The sequence below is a fragment of the Polypterus senegalus genome, chromosome 16, assembly GCF_016835505.1.
Source record: "Polypterus senegalus isolate Bchr_013 chromosome 16, ASM1683550v1, whole genome shotgun sequence".
Taxonomy (NCBI): domain Eukaryota; kingdom Metazoa; phylum Chordata; class Cladistia; order Polypteriformes; family Polypteridae; genus Polypterus; species Polypterus senegalus.
Window position 1 is genome coordinate 27,248,207 of NC_053169.1, and position 21,838 is coordinate 27,270,044.

The window sequence follows — 21,838 nt, forward strand, 5'->3', positions numbered from 1 at the left end:
GAGGGTCTCACGGGGACCTTAAACATGAGACTTTGTGCCAAGAGATTGACCCAGGACCATCTCGGAATGATGTGGAACATGAGATTCTTGCAAGACACGCCCTACTTACAACCAATATCAAATAAGCCAAGAGGCAGCAAAACATTCAGTCGTCTAATCCAGGCTGTCAGCGCATATAAAGCGTATAAGGACAGCACGTTATAAATGAAACGTCGACGACTAAGCGAAGAAGAAATCAGCGTGGAGAAAAGAGACTCAAAAGCGTTGGAGAGAAAAAAGCGCAACAAAGAATAATCTAGGTGCAAATTCAGAAAATAAGGAAAGTAATTATCAGCCTGGAACAAGTGGATTTGAAAAAAAAGCACGTCCAATCGGGCTCAGAATTAAAAGACGAGTAAAATACAAAGTAGAACTTCATAAAGACGTTTCCAAACGTTGGTGCTAAACACATGCAGAGCAGGTTAGAGATTATGAAAGCAGTGGAATTCGAAAGGCTCAAAAAAAATTAAAGTTGGCGCGATACACATGTGGAGAAAGTTAAAGGATATGAAAGTAGGAAAATTAGAAAGTATAAAAAAAAATAAAATAAAGATCGCAGTAGCGCAAACAAACAAACTGCCTCATTTAACTATGCACCTGTCTAACTTTGATTTTGCACAATAATCACTGCACTATTGCACCTTTACACTTAATTCAACTTTATTCACATAATTTTACTAATTTATTACGTTCTATGTTCTGTTATCTTTCAATCTATGACTTTTTGTTAATCTAACTAATATTCTTCTAACTTTGCAGTTTTTGATAAGTGGATCAGGATGCATTTCACTGCGTGTTGTCCTGTATAACTATGCATGTGACAAATAAAGAATCTTGAGAATTTCAAAAACGGAGTTTACCTCACATGCATTTATTGGTTACTTTGTAAAAAAATGATTAACTGCTGATGATGAGGATCGTTTTGTCTGTGCTGAAATTCCAAACAGAGAAACCTATCCTGAATTATGGTACAAAGTCATTAAACATACGTCTCACGGAGCTCATTTAAAAGATTCAGCACATTGGGACTCGAAAGATTCAAAATATTGTTTTTACAGAAGTTCTGAAATAAAAGTGAAGCTAATGAAATAGCAACAATTCAAAGAAAAAAAATCTTAAAAGTGTGTATCCACAAAACCAAACACGGGGTTGGCGAAGCGAGCAGGGGCAAACTCCCTAGTATATATATATATATATATATATATATATAGTGGTAAATACTCAAGCCTTGACACACAAAGAGGTTTGGGGCAGCCTCCCGTATACTAGAGAAATTTGCTGTAAAATGCGAAAAAAGGTTCAGAAAATGGTCTTTACACACAAGAGTCCAAAACAGAACTGCACAGGTCAGTAAACATGGCAGATATGTAGTTGAGCGGCAGAAAGAAGAGGGATCTTGGGACCAGAACCGGAAATGAGGTCAATGGGCTGCGACTTCTTGTGAGACGGAGAGACGGAAACAGAAGTGACGTCTTCGTGGGAGACAGGCGAAACTTCCCGCATTTGATCTGCAGGGAGACAAGAGAAAGGATTAATGCACTCTGCCACCCCCTGGTCTGATCAGGTATTACCTTCTTTTGAGCCCTTTAGCTGCCTCCCATGTGCACGTGTGTAACAATATATATACAGATTGATTGACTGATAGCCACATAATTCTTTTCAGTACAATGACAAAGAGAGAACATGCATATTCTACACGAAAGTGCCCAGATGCAACATTTAATGGATCCATGAGTCAGTAGTGCTAACCACTGTGTCACTGTACAAATGTGTTATATTAACTATCCATCCATTTTCTAAACCTGATTTATCCTGAGCAGGGTTGGAGGGAAGCTGGAGCCTATCCCAGCAAGCATAGGGTGCAAGGCAGGACCAACTCCTGGAGAGGGCGACAGTCACACACCCAAACACAGGCCAATTTAACATCACAGATCCATCTTAAACTGCATGTCTTTGAACTTTAAACCCAGAGCGCCTGAAGGAAATCCACACAAACACAGGGAGAACATGCTGATGGGACCTGAGATATAAACTCCAACATCCTTGTTGTAAGGCAGCAGCCACCCCATATTATATTATGTTACGTTACATCACATTTTCAGGTTTGGTTAACTGACAACTATGAATTGGCCCAGGCATGAGTGCTTGTGGTATGCTTGTGTGCTTCTGTGGTTTCCTGCCTTGTGCCAGTGCTGCCTGGATATGCCCCTGTACTCTGTGACGCTCACTGGATTAAGTGGATCTCCGACTGTATGTTCAGCATGTTTGTATAGTAAAGTGCAGTAGCGGTAGCAGCATTACTTGTGCGTTTGTGTGGTCCTTTCTCTTGGTAAGCTGGTTTTCCTCCTACATACCTAAGACTTGCACATTAGGTTAATGGCCCCTCCAAATAGCCTTGAAATGAATGTGGGCGTATAAGTGTGCCCAGCAATAGATTGTGACCTATGCACAGAAAGAGGCCCAAAATGTGGGATTCATAAAATAAAACCTTTATAAAAGGATAGGCACCAGCATCTGGCGATCCTTAACTAGCATTTTAGAAAATGGATGAATATTGTGTTATATTAGTCATCTTTGCATTTTCTGAATCTTTTTATTTGCAGAGCCTGGCAGCGTTAGTAACAAATTTGGAACAAATCAGGACCAGGAATGCCAGTCTGTCATGGGTGTCACTTGTGCCATTCACACAGGCTCACCTCCGACTCGACAATTAGCCTAACACTGCATCTCTTTAGAATGTGGGAGAAAACTCAAGTCACCAATTAACAACAGTGCGGGCAGCAGCCGGGACAGAAGTCGAACTCATTCAGCTGTGAGGTACTAATGTTGAGCACCACGCCACCGTTGTCCATCCATCCTTTCACATAGCAAACCCACTAAATGAAGCTCAGAGAATACAATATATAAAGTAAAATTAATATCTGCAAACCAGTCAGGAACATTGGGGTTGGGGGTTGAGCCCATCTAGGCTGCATTAGGAACAAGGCAGGAACCAAGCTGCCCATTAGAGGCACATTTCTTCCTTTAATGCTTAGTTCAATTGTTAATTTTCCTTAAATTGTAATTTATTTTATTGTCTTTTATATTAAGTGTCTTCTTCTTTTTCTCCACCTGCATCTCCCGCATGACTGACCTTAAGTCAGTTCTGTCAAAGCTGGGGAGCCCGTGTCCCATCCAGGGTTGATTCTTACATTTCGCCTGATGTGGCCAGGGTTGGCTTCTGCTCCCACGTCCAAGTCTTGATTAAGTGAAGCTCAGTGACAGATAATTGTTAAGCGCCAGTCTTGTGCTGTTTGTTTAAAATGGATTTGTATTTGCTCCCATGTCTGATATAGTTGATCTGCACCGCAATTAAACAATTCCAAAAAAGCAAGTGAATTCATTTAAGATGAATTCAAAAAAAAAGACTGACTCCTGTGTTCTAAACAATGCCATCAAAATTCATCAATTTTTTAGAAGCTTAAACACCATTGGGCATTTCTGAATCGGACGGATTAAATTGAGGCACTCCAGCAAGAGCAGATTTAATTAGGCAAGGACGTTCACTGAAGGAATGAGAAACTGGCTGAACCACAATGCAGCCCCCACAACCCCGAACCCCCCTTGGAGAAGCCCCACCGGGCTAAATGGTGATTCATCTTCATGCTCTCTGTGAGTCTGCCATGCATTCTTCAAACTGGCACTTTGTCACTGGCATTTTTTTTGTAATAACATCAGCTGTGCAGGGCGAGACAGTGAAGAAATTGAGGATAAGAATGTGCCCATCTTTGATGAATGAATATGAAGGTCGAGTGGGTTTGGGAAAGGCAGACCCTTCACAGGCCAGTGGAAATCTGTAAGACTTGCTCCACGGCTGTTAAAAAACTTTTTTATTGCCATAAGATTGTGGGAAAATGCTTTAGAGCCTGCGCCGCCACCACCACCTACTCTAATCATCACGATGCTCCAACATTGATGGACTGAAAGCCAGAAGTCCACGTGACCATCATCATCAAGTCCTTCCGTGAGGACCCTCAATCCAAAGAGGACTGTTTCATTTATGTTAGGTAGAATGCCCAGAGGGGACTGGGCGGTCTCATGGTCTGGAATCCCTGCAGATTTTTTTTTTTTCTCCGGCCGTGTGACGATGTGGGTTCTGGCTCCACACTCCCATTGCTGTTCGGGAGCCCTTCAACCCAACGCCGTCGGTAATGTTACCGATTGAGCAAGTCAGTGGAGGCAATAAACATCTGAGCAAGGGGATGGTGGAAAGTGAAACTGTGCTTTTATTAAAAGAAACAATCAAAACAAGGTGTTCAAATAAATACTGTAAAGTAAAGTGCAGTTCCAAAGTTCTTCAATAAATAATCCATAAAATGAAAACGTGGAGGTTAAAACCATTAGAAAAACAATCCTTTTAAAACGATCAGGAAGCAGTCTTAAAAACAAACAATTGACAAACCCGGTGCCTTCATTTAAAACTAGCGTCCCTCTTGCTTCACCCATCAGGGCCAGGCAACATGGGAGACACTCACTCTGCAGCTGACCTTCTTCCTACAACTGCTACTGCTGTCAGTTGCCTCACCGATCCTTGGCTCCGGTCGGCTCCTCCAGACAGCGACTTGGGAATCCCTTAACGGCCAAGGCTCTCACGTTAGGGACACCGCGTCCCAAGTCCCGACTCCCGCTAACTCCCGCGGAGAGTCCTGCGCCTTCCCAGTCACTCCCGCCCTTCAAAACAATCTTCTGCGGGGGCGATCACAACCACTTCTCCCGGGTGTTGGCCTTCAGCTACCTGCGAGCATTCACTCGCTTCCTCCTGCACCACATTGCTTGCGTTCTCTCTCCTTCCTGCTTCCAACCTCCCTCTTCCTTTTCTTCCTTTTTCTCCTTCGTTCTTTTTCTTCGTTCTTTTTCCTCCATTTCTCTCTCGACCGACTCGCGCTTCTTTTAAAATGAAGAGGGACCATGACAGCTGTAACCTATTAGCCACGGGAGCAATCACGGATGTGGGCAGTTCCTCACCTGTGCACTCGGTGAGAAACGCCCACACCCCGAGCGTCCCGCGGCTCGCCATGGCCCAACGCCCTCTCGCTATGCCGCCGCGAGAGCGGGGATTATTTATTTAAAAGTGAATGGTCTTTACTCAGTGAGCTGTGGACCCGCTATACCACAGGCCGTCTGGAGTTTTTTTTTTTTGTTTTTTCTGTCCACCCTGGCCATCGGAGCTTACTCTTATTCTATGTTAGTTAATGTTGACTTATTTTATTTTCTTACTGTGTCTTTTATTTTTCTATTCTTCATTATGTAAAGCACATACATTTTTTTTAGTATGAAAATGTGCTATATAAATAAATGTTGTTGTTGTTGTAGAGGAGCACCACTCATGGTCAGATACATCGATATACAAAGAAACTGTTGTTAAATAATACAGCATGGCTTATAAAACAACAAGGAAACATAATAAAAAATAAGCAGAGAGAATTGTCTTCAGCCCTGCGGTGGGCTGGCACCCTGCCCGGGCTTTGTTCCTGCCTTGTGCCCTGCGATGGCTGGGATTGACTGCAGCAGACCCCTGTTTTCCGGTGTTAGGATATAGCGGGTTGGATAATGGATGGATGGATGAATTGTCTTCATATAAACGTCATAAATACCTAGACAGCCAGTTGAAAAAATTGGGTTAAATCCTTAAACCAATCCAAAAGGGGCATAATAATAAGAGACAAATATTAATACAAATAAGAAGAAAACTCATACAGGTAGCATTTAGCCAGCAAGAAATATTGAACGCAGTAGGTCTCTTGTGACAATGAACTGTGGGGACATCTTGGAAAGCTCCCCCCTTGTGAAGCGTGTTGTGGACTCACCAAGTGGCTTCCCAGTTGAGAATGAAGATCAACAGCTTAGGCATCTAGCTGCAGAAACATCCATCAATCCATCCATCCATCCATCTTCTAAACCCGCTCCTCCAAAGCAGGTGCCTTCTAATAGTCTTATTAATGAGGAGCTCTTATTTGTATTAATCGCTTCTTCACACTGTCTTCATGTAGATGGTGATGTGTGCATCCACAATGACTTTTAGCTCCTTCTCATAAGACATAGTTTCAAGTTTCAGACCTCTTACTGTGCATCCAAATATTACATTTTTACTTCCTCCATGTAATACTTTACATTTGGTTACGTTGGATTCCCACAGATCTGCCCAAGCCAATCCCTCTGTAACAGTTTAGCCGATTTTATATTCTGAGCCCTTATGCCGACTTGCTGTCCATCCACCCTCCAGTCTTACTAATGGTCATGTGGACAGTTTAGCATTTTGGAGGACATTTCTGATGTTGGACCTTCTCTCTTTGTCCTGTGAGCAGTGCTACTCTGAATGTGAATGTTTTTGCTGGTTAATAACAAGAATGATTTAGTTAGGAGTGAGTTAATGTTAAGTGTGACACGGTGCCGCAGCGCTAAGTGCTTCTCCCTCACAAATCCAGTGTACTTTGTTCAAATCTGGCCTCTGGGCGTTGTGTCTGTCTGACGTTTGAATGCTGTCCTCATGTGTGTGTGAATCTTTCACCGAATTTGCCAGCTTTCTAACCACATCTCCAAAGACATGCAGGTTAGGTTAGTTTATGATGCCAGATTGGCTAAATGTGGATATGTGTAAAGCTAGTGGACCCTGTGCTATATCACAGTAATGTTTTATACCAGGGTACTCACTTTGAAAGGTGTTATATGACATAAATGCTACAGGATTTATTTCCAGCCACTATCGTGTCTTAGATTGCTTCACTCCCTAAAAGACTTAAAGCAGCAGAGTAGACTCTCAGATGGCAGAAATTGTAGTGACTCCTTTCTGGTAGGGGAAGAGAAGATATTGAAATAATAATAATAATAATAATAGAATTTGGGCAGCCTGAACGGATTCTTGGGATGGTGATAATGCATTTCTTCAGGGACAGTTTCTGTTAATGACCTCCAGGCAACGTTATGTGGGCTTAGAAAAGTAATTGAGGGCTCCATGTAGATTACTTTAATGCAGCTTAGCTGGTGATTACACAACAGGCAGTATGGGACTGATAACGCCAGCATCATACTCGTACATCTGTCATGCATCCCCATTAGCAGGCTAATGAATATTCTGTGCTATGTCCTCTGACTAATACTTCTGATTTTACGCATATATTTATTTCCATTTCTACCTAGCTATTTCGGTAGTGCCGCAGTGCCTGTGTGGGGATCTTTTCTTCCAGAGCCATGCAGCAGAGCTTACAAAGGAGCAGAATGGAGCCGCATGACTTGAATACAAGCCAGTGTGGAGTGTTTGCGCTGTCGATCGACAGTATCCTAATTTGTCTCAGTTAGATGGGTCTGCAGTGCCCGCTGTCTTCATATCAAGTCAAGCAATTTCCTTTTGGCCACACACTTAGCTATGGATAAGCAAACTTTAGTGATCCTGGACTAAGCATGCCTATTAATAGGCAAGGAACTGGAACAACAGACAAAGAGAAAATGCCCTAACTCCATCTATAGCATAAATTAACTTGCTTTATGAGGCGGCATTAGTACTGAAAGTGCCAGCTCTGAGTGTTCTACCCGTTTATTAGCGGGCAGAAATTTAATGCCCTCTCTGTGAGCAAAGCCACTTTGGGTGCTTGAAAGCTGTAAGAGCTACTAAAGCGATTTCTGTCCAGTGCTTTTGAATATTTATGTGGTTGTGTTTTTATCTTATGCAGCATGCCCAACTGGCAATAATTCTAGGAATTATGCATTAGGCGGCGCGTAGTGTTAAACAGCAATGTTACTGTACCAATTAAAACACAAGTGTCATTGCAGACATTGTGAAAAAGACTGCATCTCCAAGGAATTGGACACTCAGTGAGGGGCTTAGTTTATTGATTTCAGGGTCCACTCTTCATGCAAAAGCAGATGTTTGATACCAAAGGGCACCCCAGATGCTCTGCAGAGCTCCTAAATGCATGCAGTAGAGTTTTAAATCTGTCCACTGAGGGCACCCAAGTTACCCACCCAGTGCTATGCCAAGGCTTGAAAGCTTCCATTTCTTTCCTGGCATCATAGCTGTGCGAGGGTATGGCTTTTATTTTCAAGGTCACAAAAGGCAACCAGACTAAGTCTACCAATCAGTGTTGCAAAACTAGACTACATAACTGACTAGTAAGGCCTTATCTGGAATACATTGTTCAGTTTTTATCTCCGTATTCCAACAGGTTTAGGGAAAGTCGAGGCAAGATGAACTAGCAAGAGCAGAAGAACTAGAGACAGTGAAGACCTGGAAGTATCTGACCCCAGAAAGATGACAATCAAAGCTTTGAAATAAAAATAAACAATGAAAGGAAGCATAAAATAATCAAATAAAATAATACCAAATCTTGAGGAATCTGACACCTTTAGTTCCTGGTTGGTCCTTTTCAGTGTAAATCACATACAAAGCCTTTTTTGAATATGTTCTCACTATATTTATAGATTCTTTGAGAGAAGCTGTTTGAAATTGCTGCCAAAGTAGCATAAAGCGGTTAATCAAAGTGTTCTTTCTCAAATGTACAAAAAAAAAAATTTCAAGTTGATTTTGATGATTAAGTATTTCTTGATGATGGGGGGTGCCCTGGTGCCCTCTTTCTGAACATTATGGAGTTTGTCTCCTTCGGTTCTCTCGTCCTGAGTCATGCGTTGTGATTCCTCACATCCATCCATTTGTGTTGCAGTTGCCTGACAACAGCAATTACTATGTCTTAACGTAAGGTCTCTTTAAGTTTGCATTAATTTAAACTCACTAGGGGACTATGCCCTCTGGTTGCTTTGCTTGCCATACACCATCATGTCTCTGCTGCTTCCATTGTGAGGAGGGGGGGCTGAACACATCCCAAGGCAATGCGATCGCTCCTCCGAAATCCCCTCTTAAATGGTGATAGCAATGGGAAACAAATACATTTTTTTTTTACCTCCACTTTGCTCAGTCGGCTGCTGGCTTGCTGCTGCTGCCGTGCCGCGTGATCTGCATGTCGTGCGGCGCACTTCTGTCATATCACCTATGTCCATATATTCAATCTCTTTTCGCTTTTACCTTTTCATTAATATCACATTGAATTTTGATTCCGTGTTTGGAATTACATCGTGACAACGCAGCGTATAACTGCCTGTGAGTGAATATCGTTTCTTTCTCTCTACAAGAAATGTGTCTGACAGTAGCATTCACACAAATGAGAAATGATCGTGGGATTTCACTTTCACCAAACAACAAATCTTTTAATTCTCGAGGATACACCTGTTCATTGGGAAGAAACACTATTTTTTTTTTCCCTGATGGCAACACGAATTATATGATCTACAAGTCTCTGACTTAAAGTTTAAATCCGAACAATATATTCGATCTCTTTTCACTGTTCTGTTATTTCACCGAGTAATAATTTCCATTTGTTTGCGCTAATGCGATCTTTACTATCCCTTTTTTGAGACTTTCAAATTTTTGTACTTCCATTATCTCTAACCTGCTCTGCGTGTGTACTGCGAGAGTGTTTTTGAAATCTTTACGACGTTCTACTTTGTCATCTACTCTTTGTTTTATTTCCGGCCCCGGGCGTGGTTAAATCTCTTGGCACAAAGACTCGTCTCGTGGGATGTGAAAGTGTCTCTCTGAGAAAATCATGTCTCGTCTCCTTCCAACCTTCCAAGATTTTTTTTTATAATAGAGAGATATTACTAAATCAGATCCTTAGTATTCTTGAGCCGTGCCTTTTTTCTGCTTTTTCCTTTTACATTGCTGATTTTTTTTTACGGTGCTCACCTATCTCATGCTGAGACCTTCTGCTTCATTCTTACTATATCAACACTTGCTCCTTGATTTCTGATTTCTCCCTGTTGATATGCTGACCTGAGTCTTGAAGAGTACAGTAATCACATAAAGCAAAATTAATGAATACCAAAACGGCTAGATAAAAGTGAAAACATTAAAGTCTGTTTAATTATAAGTAGTAAATATTTTTACAGAAGCAATTTGGCCCAATGCTACACCAACTCTCCCTATTGATGCATCTGCCAGTTGCAGTAAACCATATCAGATCCAATTCTCCATTTTCATTTCCTTAACTAATTTTGGCTTTAACACTATACAGTACAGAATAGTAATGTCCATATAGGCAGCTGGATTTTAATGTCACAAAGTCACTCTGCGTGAGCAGTAATAAATTATGGGAATGTGGTGTGTGTTAAGAAGCCTTGGGTAGAATGGCTGCCTTATTGCTCTTCATACATTGTGATGAACATAAATCCTTACATTATGTTTTATTTCATGGCAGACGTGTACACCTCAGGGGCATTGGATTTCCCACCCAGATCTGTTAAGACTTTATTACTCTTTTGTTGCCATGGTCATGCTACTGTAAGCGCACATTTTACTGTTGTGCCTTATTGTGCTTATTTACTATGTCTTAATTCCCTTGTCACATAAACATTTCTATGAAAGTCTTTCAAGTTATTTCACAAATAAAATGATGTGGTGGCAACGTGTATAGTGGGAAATGATGCTGACTCAGAACTTCTGGTCTCCAGATTTAGTTCTTTGCTTGGGTACCCTCCATCTGGAATTTGAACCTTCTACTCATATCCTTCTTCCTCACGTTATCAGGCCACTTCTCATGATTTAACTGATGACTTTAGTTTTTTTTTTTTAAATGGTCCTTGGTCTTTTACATTTTTCAAACATCCTTTCCAGACTTTTGCAGACTATGGGATCTAGTGTTTACATCTATTTTACATCAAAGTGTTTTCAATAATGTTGAAAATGAATTAAATTCTCCTGGAGGTGCCATCTTGTTTTCTTATGGGCACTGTCATTTTTCTTAGTGGTTGCTGTGTAGTTTACCAGACAAGGCAATTTAGGAATGTGCAACCCATAATGCCATCCATTCGACTTCATTAAGGGTTGGCATGTCTGTTCCCCTTATTGTAGAAAACATTAAAAATGGATAATTTTGTTAAGAATATTTGTCACACTTATGGGGTCACATTGGATCTCCATTTTGTCAGGCTCCTGTAGGTCAAAATGTTATGTTGGCAAAAGATGGAGGAGAACTCTAACAGGAACAAGGGTCAAACATGTAAATGGTACCTTAAGCAATTTCCCCTGGCTGCCTATAAAATGGCATTTATTGGCTGTTAACAGGGTGCTTGCTCCAGTCACAAAACAAATGTCTGCTGACATTGAAGTCTTTGGCAGCACGCGGCTACTCTCTGTGATTATATGCCTCCTGACAAGCACGCTCGCCTCTCTCCTTTTTTTTTATTATTCTATTCCCTGCTGAAGAAATGATGAATAAGCACTTACCTTTTATTTTCCAAAGCACATGACAAATCACCAGGTGAGCATTTAGTCAGCTAAGAAAAGCGCAATAAATGAAATTCTGGGCTGGCATTGCATGCAGCTTTCCTGAAATAAGTGAGCAGATCTAGGATTACGATTCCTGACGGCCTCAGAGCCCACATTTTGGATGGTATGTAGTCGCAAGTTGCTGTCTCAAATACCGACTGTCGATGATACATTTTAGCCATGCCTTCTCTAGGACTGTTGCTGATGATTTTATGTAGTGCTTTGTCATTGATTTAAGCATTAATTTAGCACCATAAAACAGACACTTTCCTTACCTGATTTTGCTTTAATCTGTGATTTGTGCTTGTAATTTGCTTTGTGTGTGGTGGGGATTACGTGGTATCTCTAGTTTTATGTGAGACTGCTCTTTTTTGTGATCCTTGTGAGTACTGAAATTGACTTAATCTCCTTTTCAGTCTCCATATGGAACGAGTACCTTTACAAATTGAATCATAAGGAAGTTCACAAAATAAGCAGTGAACTTGGAATTCAGCACAAATACGTTTATGGTTCTACGAGCTGCATACCCCCTGGGATGTGCTCAGCAAACCACTGTCTTCTGTATCTAACAGGGCCTAGTGATTACAGAGCTGCACTAGAACAAGAGAGAAATGCAGGACCTGAGGCTCTGTGATGTTTTAGGAACGTTTATATTCATATTCATGCTTCTGGGAGCTTATAGTGGGCCTCAAAATGTCCGTCTCGTCTTGAATAGGCACATTTCATCTGAGGAGGAAAGGTGCGTCAACTTGACCTCTGCTAGTACTGTATTCCCTAAGAAGGTGTACAGCAACAACTTATAAGAGCCATTATTAGACACTGCTGGTTTGATTGTTCTCTATCTATCTATCTATCTATCTATCTATCTATCTATCTATCTATCTATCTATCTATCTATCTATCTATCTATCTAATCCTGCCTTATACACTAAATTAAAATCTATCTATTATATAGTGCCTTTCACATATATGTCTGTATCTATCTTATCCTGCCTACTACACTAAATTAAAATCTATCTATTATATCGTGCCTTTCACAGTATCTATCTATCTATCTATCTATCTATCTATCTATCTATCTATCTATCTATCTATCTATCTATCTATCATATAGTGTCTTTCATATCTATCTATCTATCTATCTATCTATCTATCTATCTATTATATAGTGTCTATCTATCTATCTATCTATCTATCTATCTATCTATCTATCTATCTATCTTTCTATCTATCTATCTATCTATCTATCATATAGTGCTTTTCATATCTATCTATCTATCTATCTATCTATCTATCTATCTATCTATCTATCTATCTATCTATCTATCTATCATATAGTGCCTTTCATATCTATCTATCTATCTATCTATCTATCTATCTATCTATCTATCATATAGTACCTTTCATATCTATCTATCTATCTATCTATCTATCTATCTATCTATCTATCTATCTATCTATCTGCCTATTATATAGTATCTATCTATCTATCTATCTATCTATCTATCTATCTATCTATCTATCTATCTATCTATCTATCATATAGTGCCTTTCATATCTATCTATCTATCTATCTATCTATCTATCTATCTATCTATCTATCTATCTATCTATCTATCATATGGTACCTTTCATATCTATCTATCTATCTATCTATCTATCTATCTATCTATCTATCTATCTATCTATCTATCTATCTATTATATAGTGTCTATCTATCTATCTATCTATCTATCTATCTATCTATCTATCTATCTGCCTATTATATAGTATCTATCTATCTATCTATCTATCTATCTATCTATCTATCTATCTATCTATCTATCTATCTATCTAGTCTAATAGATAGATATCAAATCAAATTAAAGGGAAAAGAAAGCCACAATAAGGATGCCTCAGGTCCTTGTAAGTTCTAGTCATGAATGGCCTCTGTGTTGCTGAGTTTGTTGCACTACATAAGCGTGGTTCAAATGGATGCCATCTTCCAGTGCCTCTGTGGTTTAAGTAGCTCCCAGGGTGAAAGCCCTTGGACATCTTGAATTGTACCAGAAGTGATGTTATGGTCCATCCCGAGGCATGTCCCCTGGTCTGGAGAGTGAGGAGGTGATTAGCGATCGTTTTCGCTCCTACCCTCTGATCGGCTGTCCTACCTTAATAGAGCCATTAGATGCTCTCCAAGTGCTTGTGTGTGACATGACCTGTGTTGACTCATTCAGTTGTTTCCTGGAACTGTCAATTTAACAACAGAACTGGGGTTTGGGGGTTTAAATATTTATATGATTTGTTGTTTATTAACTGAGATATTTACAGTACGTATTGTCTGTTGTTTCATATATTAATGGGTGCACACATATGCTGGTGGGACTAGGCCAAAAACAGTTTGTGTGTCTGTCTCCTCTCAGATGATCAGGATGGTATCCATCAGTGAGCTGTGCATGTAATTGTAATTGTAAAGGCAGATGATTATTTTTAAATAGAGATCAGGAAATGAAATGTTATTCACAAACAAATAAAGATCAGAGCCATGAATCTGTCCTATTGCAGCCAAATCACTATACAGTAGATAGCTGTAGTCAAAATACCATTACACACATTCTGAAACCAAGAAGACTTCAACTATTCAAACACTCTCAAAGTTTTTAAGTTTCTGTCCATCCTCAGATAATCAGGAAGTGCACGACTCCTGACCGTCATACCTGCTATTCAGTGACATCACGGATCATGCCATCCTGTTGTTCATCATAGCAGCGTGATTACCAACCGTACACAAGCTAAATCCAAAATGGTGGCACCTACGAGAAACAAAATGACAGACTTAAAAGATTTTTAACAGTTTTAACTACTGCCTTTAGAACAAAAAAAAAACCTTACAGTAAATGTAAATTCTTCAAATCCCAAAATATTAAAGAAAAAACAAAATTATAACAGTAATGAGGGAGTTGTTTCCCTTCTGATGAGGGAGGGATGATACACTTAATTACGTGACACCTGCAGGGGGACATGTCTTTCTACTTTTTATGAATTCCTAGATTCATAACACTTGGACACTTGGAAAGGAAAAAGACATGAAACCTAAACCCAGTAATAAGAACAAGAATTAGGCAGCATGGAGAGTTGGGGTACTGACACGGTAAACCTCACTTAAAGAAAAACAACAGTGGTGCAAATCAATGGCGTCTACCATCAAGCAAAAGGCCTTAATGACAATAGCACTTCTGAGGAGCAGCTCTGTCCCTCTGTCACGGGTCATCTTGGTTTTACAGGGGACTCTCAGAAGGGGTGGGGCTTCCTGCATAATGAGGAAGTGGGGTCACTCATCTTCTGGCTGACGTCCCTCTGAGTGACAACTGGAAAAGGAACTTGGGTTAGCGACAGTCAAAGAGAATCAAGGAAGAAAACACAAAAATAATCATTTATTTAGAATCAATAAGAACAAAAAAAAAACCATGCAAAACACAACATAATTGCAAATAAAGAAACTTTCATGAAAATAAAATAATGCAAAGCAATGAAGGAATCTCATACAAAGATAAGAAAGAAATTAAAAGAACAGTTTAAACTCTCAAGCTATAAAGTAAAAACAAAACTCTAAATCATTATACTGTGACTCCAAAAATCAAAAAAATGCATGAAATACTCTTAAGCCTAAAACACAAAGAGAACAACAAAAGGAATGAGACTATAATAGAAAAAAAACCCTAAACACTAAACCAATGACTAATATCAGAAATCCAAGATGCAAAAGATCAAAAGCCGTGGAGGGCATGATAGCCAACATTGGATGGGATCGTTCCCCCCAAGTATATAATGCTGATCATTTGCATTACAGACTCTGTTGGACTTTGTTAGTGTTAGAACAGATACCGTATATACTCGCGTATAAGTCATTTCTTGAAACCCGAAAACTTGATCATAAAATCAGACCCCCACTTATACGCCTGTTCAAAAATGCGACGCTTCATTTTTTTTTTTTACATCTTCTTGCTTCCTCCAATCTCGCACCAGTTTCACAGACACATTAGATTTTGTTGCAGCAGCACAGTTACCAATTTCTTTCGCCACATCAACGACTTTTAATTTAAAGCCAGCTTCATATTTTTTTCTGATCAAATTCTCCATCGTAGATAAGGGATGCTCTTACGATAAAGGTGTATGAGGGTGTGAGATACAAAAAACACAAAACAGTGCAAACGTCGCTTTGGAATAGTTCGGGAATTACCGTGTGATCACGTAGAGACAATACATAGAAAAAGAAAAGGTTGTGTGCTCCGTGGTCACTCTCTCAGGTGGGCATTAGCATATCATAATCTCTTGAACCAATAGCGTGAGTTTTCTGCATTCGACTTACATGACCGACGTTATAATATACCAGAAATTATACAGTAAAATCAAGCCCCGACTTATCTGCAGGAGAACTTATCCGCAAGTATATATGGTAAGTAAATAATGCAGGTTCCCAAAATTGTATTTTTATGAAACCTACACAGCATAAATAGCGTGTCATCTGTGCTTGTCACCACATGTGCAGATCGATTTTCGAGTTCCACGTCAGTATGAGAGAAGGAGGCATGTGACCTATGCATGCATAATTAGCCACGTGGTGATAAAAAAACTAACCTTGAAGGATCCTGAAAAACATAGGAGACTCTATGAAATAATAATAATAATAATGAAAGATTTATTACTATTTACAAGACAAAACTGCAAAGCATCAGCACAGACAGTTTAAAAAGCCTTTTGTGCGACTTCAAAAAATAGAATGAACCAGTGACTCCATTCATGACACGTCACTTTGAATTTTCTACATTTAAATCACCTACATATTTTTTCTGATTTTTGACTACGATTTCGGCATTTTTGCTTTGTTTTGACAAAATATACGATTGTGCGTCTCTGACTGGGTTCTTTTCTTTGATCTCACGGAGGCACACTGGTACAGTAGTTGACACTTCTGTCACACAGCTCAGGTCACCTTTTTGAAAACAATAATCAGTCCAGTATAGTTTGCAGATTTTCCCCTAGCCCTCAGGGAAACTTTAAAGATGATTACACCATTATAATCCAGTCAAATCTAGTTCTGTTAATCCTTCCACACCTTCAATGCATTTCGCCGAGTTTGCCGATATTCACAAACACTTCCATGATGTCTCTGAAGTCAAGGTGAAGTGAACACAATGGAGTTCACTCATCACTAATCAACACCACTAGAGACTTACTTTAACAGAATTCTCTCACAAACCACCAACCAAAGATGAAGAGCAACTGGCACGAGGTGGGTCTGCCACTTGGTGGCCCATAACTTTTGGTCACAGTGTTTTGCCTTATATTTAGATCTTGCATGTTGGCTGCAAAGCTCTGGTCTCCTTCTGTTTCTTTTCAGGGTGTTTGAGAGCGGCTATGAGCTGGGCTGGGGAGTGCGACCTGTGACGAATCGAAGTCCAGCCATTGGCTGATTCTACATTTGCTTCTGTTGCTGCCAGGATTGGCGTTGGCAAGAATGAGATAATCAATGACATGATCCGTGATCCAAAGAGAGTCCATGGCTGGCATTCTAATTCTGAAGTGAAAAATCGGGAGTGTGCTCCTCTCGACTTTCTCGTATACTGAGATAGTGGAAAAGGTCATCAGAACCACTTCTAGTTGCTCAATATTTCTCAAATATCATATCTCTTTGTTTCTCATTATAACTGGTTAATCTAGTTAATAATATCGATACACAATCTTTTATCTCTATTTATAATCACATTTTATATTTAAATGATATTTTCGAAAGCAAGGATGTCGAAAGTGGTGATGGATTTTTTTCAAGATTACATATGCATCACTTAGATAACATGCAAAGTAAAAGGAGTTATAGTCACATAAAAGAATACAAAAAGTGTTAGTATTATATAATGTGTGTTGCAATAAATTGCTATAGGTAAAACAAAATGTAGCTAAATTTAATTATGATAATGATGGTGGAAATAGCAAAAAATATTAAATTAAATGTTATTACCAGGAACACAGTGGGGATGTGGCAGCTTATTGTTCCCATTACATCTTTATATTTACTTGGCTGGCAGCACGATGGCGCAGTGGGTAGCGCTGCCGCCTCGCAGTTAGGAGACCCGCGTTAGCTTCCCAGGTCCTCCCTGCGTGGAGTTTGTATGTTCTCACCGTGTCTGCGTGGGTTTCCTCCCAAAGACGTTCAGGTTAGGTGCATTGGCGATCCTCAATTGTCCCTTGTGTGTGCCCTGCGGTGGGCTGGCACCCTGCCTGTGGTTTGTTCCTGTGTTGGCTGGGATTGGTTCCAGCAGACCGCTGTAGTTAGGATATAGCGGGTTGGATAATGGCTGGTTTTACATGTTATTGTTAAACTGATGATGTATAAATTAAAATAAAATCAATAATAGCTATTGAAAGAATGTGTTATATTGAATACAGTTTTTAATATTGTGTGCATACAGTATTTATATTTCCATGATACAAAAAGTTTGGATGGTTGTTTAAATAAAATACTACTTAAATTCTCAAATTTTATATTATTTGCTTTTTATCATTCTAAATATCTCTACATAATTTCGGTCATCTATCTGTAATTATGACCATAGTTTACTTCTGTAAAATATTCAGTTAAATTACCAGAAGTGGCCCAAATAGGATTCCATATTTTTAATATATAGCAGGTGTATAAAATCTCATTGACCAGGTCAAAACGTTTTTGAGTTATCGTGTTGACACACAGACAGACATCATTTCAAAAATAGTACTTTCAGACTCAGAAAGATCTTAAACATCAAGATTCATCCAAATCTCGAGGTGGAATTTTTTCACGATTCCTGTAATTTCACTATACTATGTATACAAAAAAGTAAAAAGCCGTCTTATTACAACCCAGTACAGCTTGCCATTTTTTCCCCGTCCATGTGTCCACTCATCCAATGTAATGTCTGCTGAAGTTCAGGCTCACACAGGCTGACACAGTGGCAGCTTGCAGTTTCAAATCACTGCGTGGCTTGTGTTTGGACTGTTGAAATGAAATGGAAATCCCTGGGAAAAAAAGCAGTAGATACAAACTCCACCAAGAAGGCAACACTTGGCACTGGGAATGACTTAGGAACACAACATGGCCGAGAAGAGAACACAAACCCAGAGGCGACAAAATGAACACCAGCAGACCTTTTTAACTTAATGCTGCAGAGCCTTGTCTGCATTTCATCTCTTTAAAGGCCTGCTGCTGAATGCATTCAGACGTCTCCCTGCCGCATTTCTGGTCGTGCGTCTCTAAAGCTGACAGGCAGTCTTTGTTATGGCAGCCTTGTGCTTGTGGTCAGAAAACACAAACTGACATATCCGTGAGTGATGGACTTTCTTATTTGTCCCACTTGTCACCATTCATGACAGTTCCACGATTTGGCTGACATATGACAGTTTTTTGTAGAGAAGAAAGCACTGGCAACAGGTCACAAGGCGGCTTGTCACAAGGGTACATTCTGTTTGATCATCAGTCACAGGAGCACAGTGAGGACAAGCTAAGTGGACTGTTGGGGTAAACCCACTCATCATCGGGCTGCTCTTCAGTTCATTTACTGAAGTCACTTTTTAGGTTAACTGGCAGCTTTGTCCTGGCTTGTTTTTAGTGAGTGGCATTGTGTCCCATCGGCCTGTCCAGGGTTGATTCCTGTTTTGCCCTTGGTGTTTTGAAATGGCAGGCTAGAACAGTCATCTTCAGAAAAAGTGGATTTAGTGAATTGTGTGAAGGGTAATATAGTGGCTTAATCAGCGCTGCTGCCTCACAGCTTCAGGAGACCTGGTTCAAATGTCTGAGTGGAGCTGGGGCATTGTCTTTGTGGTTTTACTGCCAACATGCCAAAGACCTCCTGGTTATGTGACTCTAAATTCACCTGATTTTAGGTGTGTCCTGTTATCGAATGATGACCCAGGCAGGATTGTTTCCTTCCTTCCTTTGGCCCAAACATGATGCACATTCACTGTTGGCGACTTCTAATTGTGCCCTGTTATGTACTGGCATTCTGCCCACAGTTATCTTCTACTTTAATCCCAATGCGGCTCGGATAAACTCCAGACCCCATGAGACCGTAGTTGGTGTAAACAGTTACAAAAATGGATGGATTAAAATAAACTACAAAGACAAATTCAAACAGAGTAATGTAAGCAATTCTCTGTTGAACATCACAATGTTAGTGAGTTCACTGTGCCACACACTGCTGCACTTCAATGATGAACACCATCAGGCCCTGAAAAAGGGCAGCACATCCCCGATTATCACAGCCAGTCAAAGAAAGAACGTGTACACTAAAAAGAAGCATGCAATTAGGATCAACTCAAAAATAGAAATATAAAGCATGACTTGGGTGACAATGTTGCACAGCTTGCAGTGTCACCTTATAAACTGTGATCATCCAAGAGGAAAACATGCTTGCAAAGAGAGAATCTTTGGGTTGCCAACCCGACCGGCCCCGTTTACTTCTTATTTAAAACAAAACAAACACACTTTGGCGTAAAAAGGAAATAGAATAATCACCATGCAAGTAAAGTAGCTGCAGTTAATCAGGCTGTCTGGTCTGCTTTGGGAAGTTCGGGGAGCTCCTTAGCTTTGGTCATTTCATGTAGAAGTCACACCTTCTTCTGAGCGCTCGCATTTTTATAACCCAGTGATCAGAAGGGGCGGAGTCAGTTGCTTTTACTGGGCAGTCCCTCTGTACTGTGGAGGAAGAAGAAGACAAGACAGCAGCAGCACCTCCTCTTGGCCCAGGATGGTATCACACGTGGGAAGAACTTGGAGGGTGATCCTCAGAGACACATGCGTCACAAAACCCTAAGTTGACCCTAACCTAACCCTAGGTTGAGTTTCGGTGGAGTGTCTTTATCTGGTATGGGATATTTTTAGGGGGGTGACTCTTTATCAGAACTATCTAAAATGGGAGGATGACACTCTATAGGAACCCATAACAAAGTCGGTGCTGACATAAACAGAAATAAATCTTAGGGTGTATGTCCATCCATCCATCCATTATCCAACCCGCTATAGCCTAACTACAGGGTCATGGGGGTCTGCTGAAGCCAATCCCAGCCAACACAGGGCGCAAGGCAGGAACAAACCCCGGGCAGGGTGCCAGCCCACCGCAGGGCACACACACACACCAAGCAAACACAAGGGACACCTAAACTGAACGTCTTTGGACTGTGGGAGGAAACCCATGCAGACACGGTGAGAACATGCAAACTCCACGCAGGGAGGACCTGGGAAGCAAACCCACCGTGCCATCCTGTATGTCCATAGCAACTTATAAAAAGTATTCACCCCCTTGGAAGTTTTTATATTTTATTGTCAAAATAAAACTAATTTACAGTGGATTTCATTTGTCTTTATTGACACTGATAAACAGAAAAAGGCTCTTTAATGTCAGACTGAAAATAGATCTCTGCAAAGTGGTCTAAATTAATTACAAATGTAAAATGCAAATATAATTTATCACATAAGTACTCACCCCTTCAACTTAGTATTAAGTAGACACCCCTTTGGCAGCCACGACAGCTGTCATAGGAACGAACCAGAGACATCAAAGGGGTTTTGGGTAGCCACCCATATACTATGCCCTGGCTGCAGATGGCAAATTTTTTGAGAGTTGTTCACAGTTCCGAGTCCAAAACAGAACTGATTTAAGGCTGTTAAAGATGGCGGCTTTAAAGGCCGAGACAGAAAGTGACATCATTGGGACCAGAAGTGATGACATCATGTGCACCAGCCCTGGAAGTGACGTCATCATTGGCGCCAGAACTGTGCAGAATTTCCCGTGGATGGTCTGCAGAGGATTGAGAGAGAAAATCAGTGCACCTCGCCACCCCCTGGTCTGGCATGGAACTACTAGGCCCTTATTCAGGCCCTTTAGCTGCCTCCCAATCGTACATGTGTTGACACAGCCTTGAGTCTGTTGCACTTCTTGACACTGCACTTGTTCCTCATTCTTCTTCGTAAAACTGCTCAAGCTCTGTCAGGGTACATGGAGATTATGAGTGAACAGCCTTTTCTATGTCCAGCCACAAATTCTCTATTGGATTAAGATCTGGACACTGACTTGGCCATGGCAGGACATTCACATTGTTGTTTTGAAGCCATTCCTGTTTAGCTTTGGCTTTATGCTGGGGGTCGTTTGTCTTGTTGAAAATGGATGTTCCCCTGAGGAGCAGATTTCTTGCAGGCTGCATCAGCTTTTCCTCCAGGTTTTTCTCGTATTTTGCTGCATTCATTTTACCCTCACAAGCCTTCTAGGGCCTGCTGCAGATAAGCATCTTTACAGTATGATGCTTCATGGTGGGGATGGTGTGTTTTTGATAATGTGCTGTGTGAAATGTTTTTTATTTTAATGGACAGAAAGACCAGTTTTGGTCTCACGAGACCAAAGAACTTTCACCCTGTTGACTTCAGAGTCTCTCATGTAC

The 21,838-nt window shown here is 40.5% G+C and overlaps 1 protein-coding gene and 1 long non-coding RNA gene across 4 annotated transcripts in view; one reads left to right on the plus strand and one right to left on the minus strand.

The window, feature by feature from the left end:
• The window catches only part of ryr2a (ryanodine receptor 2a (cardiac)), a 612,010-nt gene that overhangs the window by 182,217 nt on the left and 407,955 nt on the right, over positions 1-21,838 (plus strand). The window lies entirely within an intron of this gene.
• Positions 1,254-19,985, minus strand: LOC120516765. Its single transcript, XR_005630908.1, has 3 exons — positions 19,920-19,985; positions 14,089-14,184; positions 1,254-1,547 (listed from the first exon to the last, which is right to left on the minus strand). It is a non-coding gene; the product is annotated as an uncharacterized LOC120516765 (long non-coding RNA).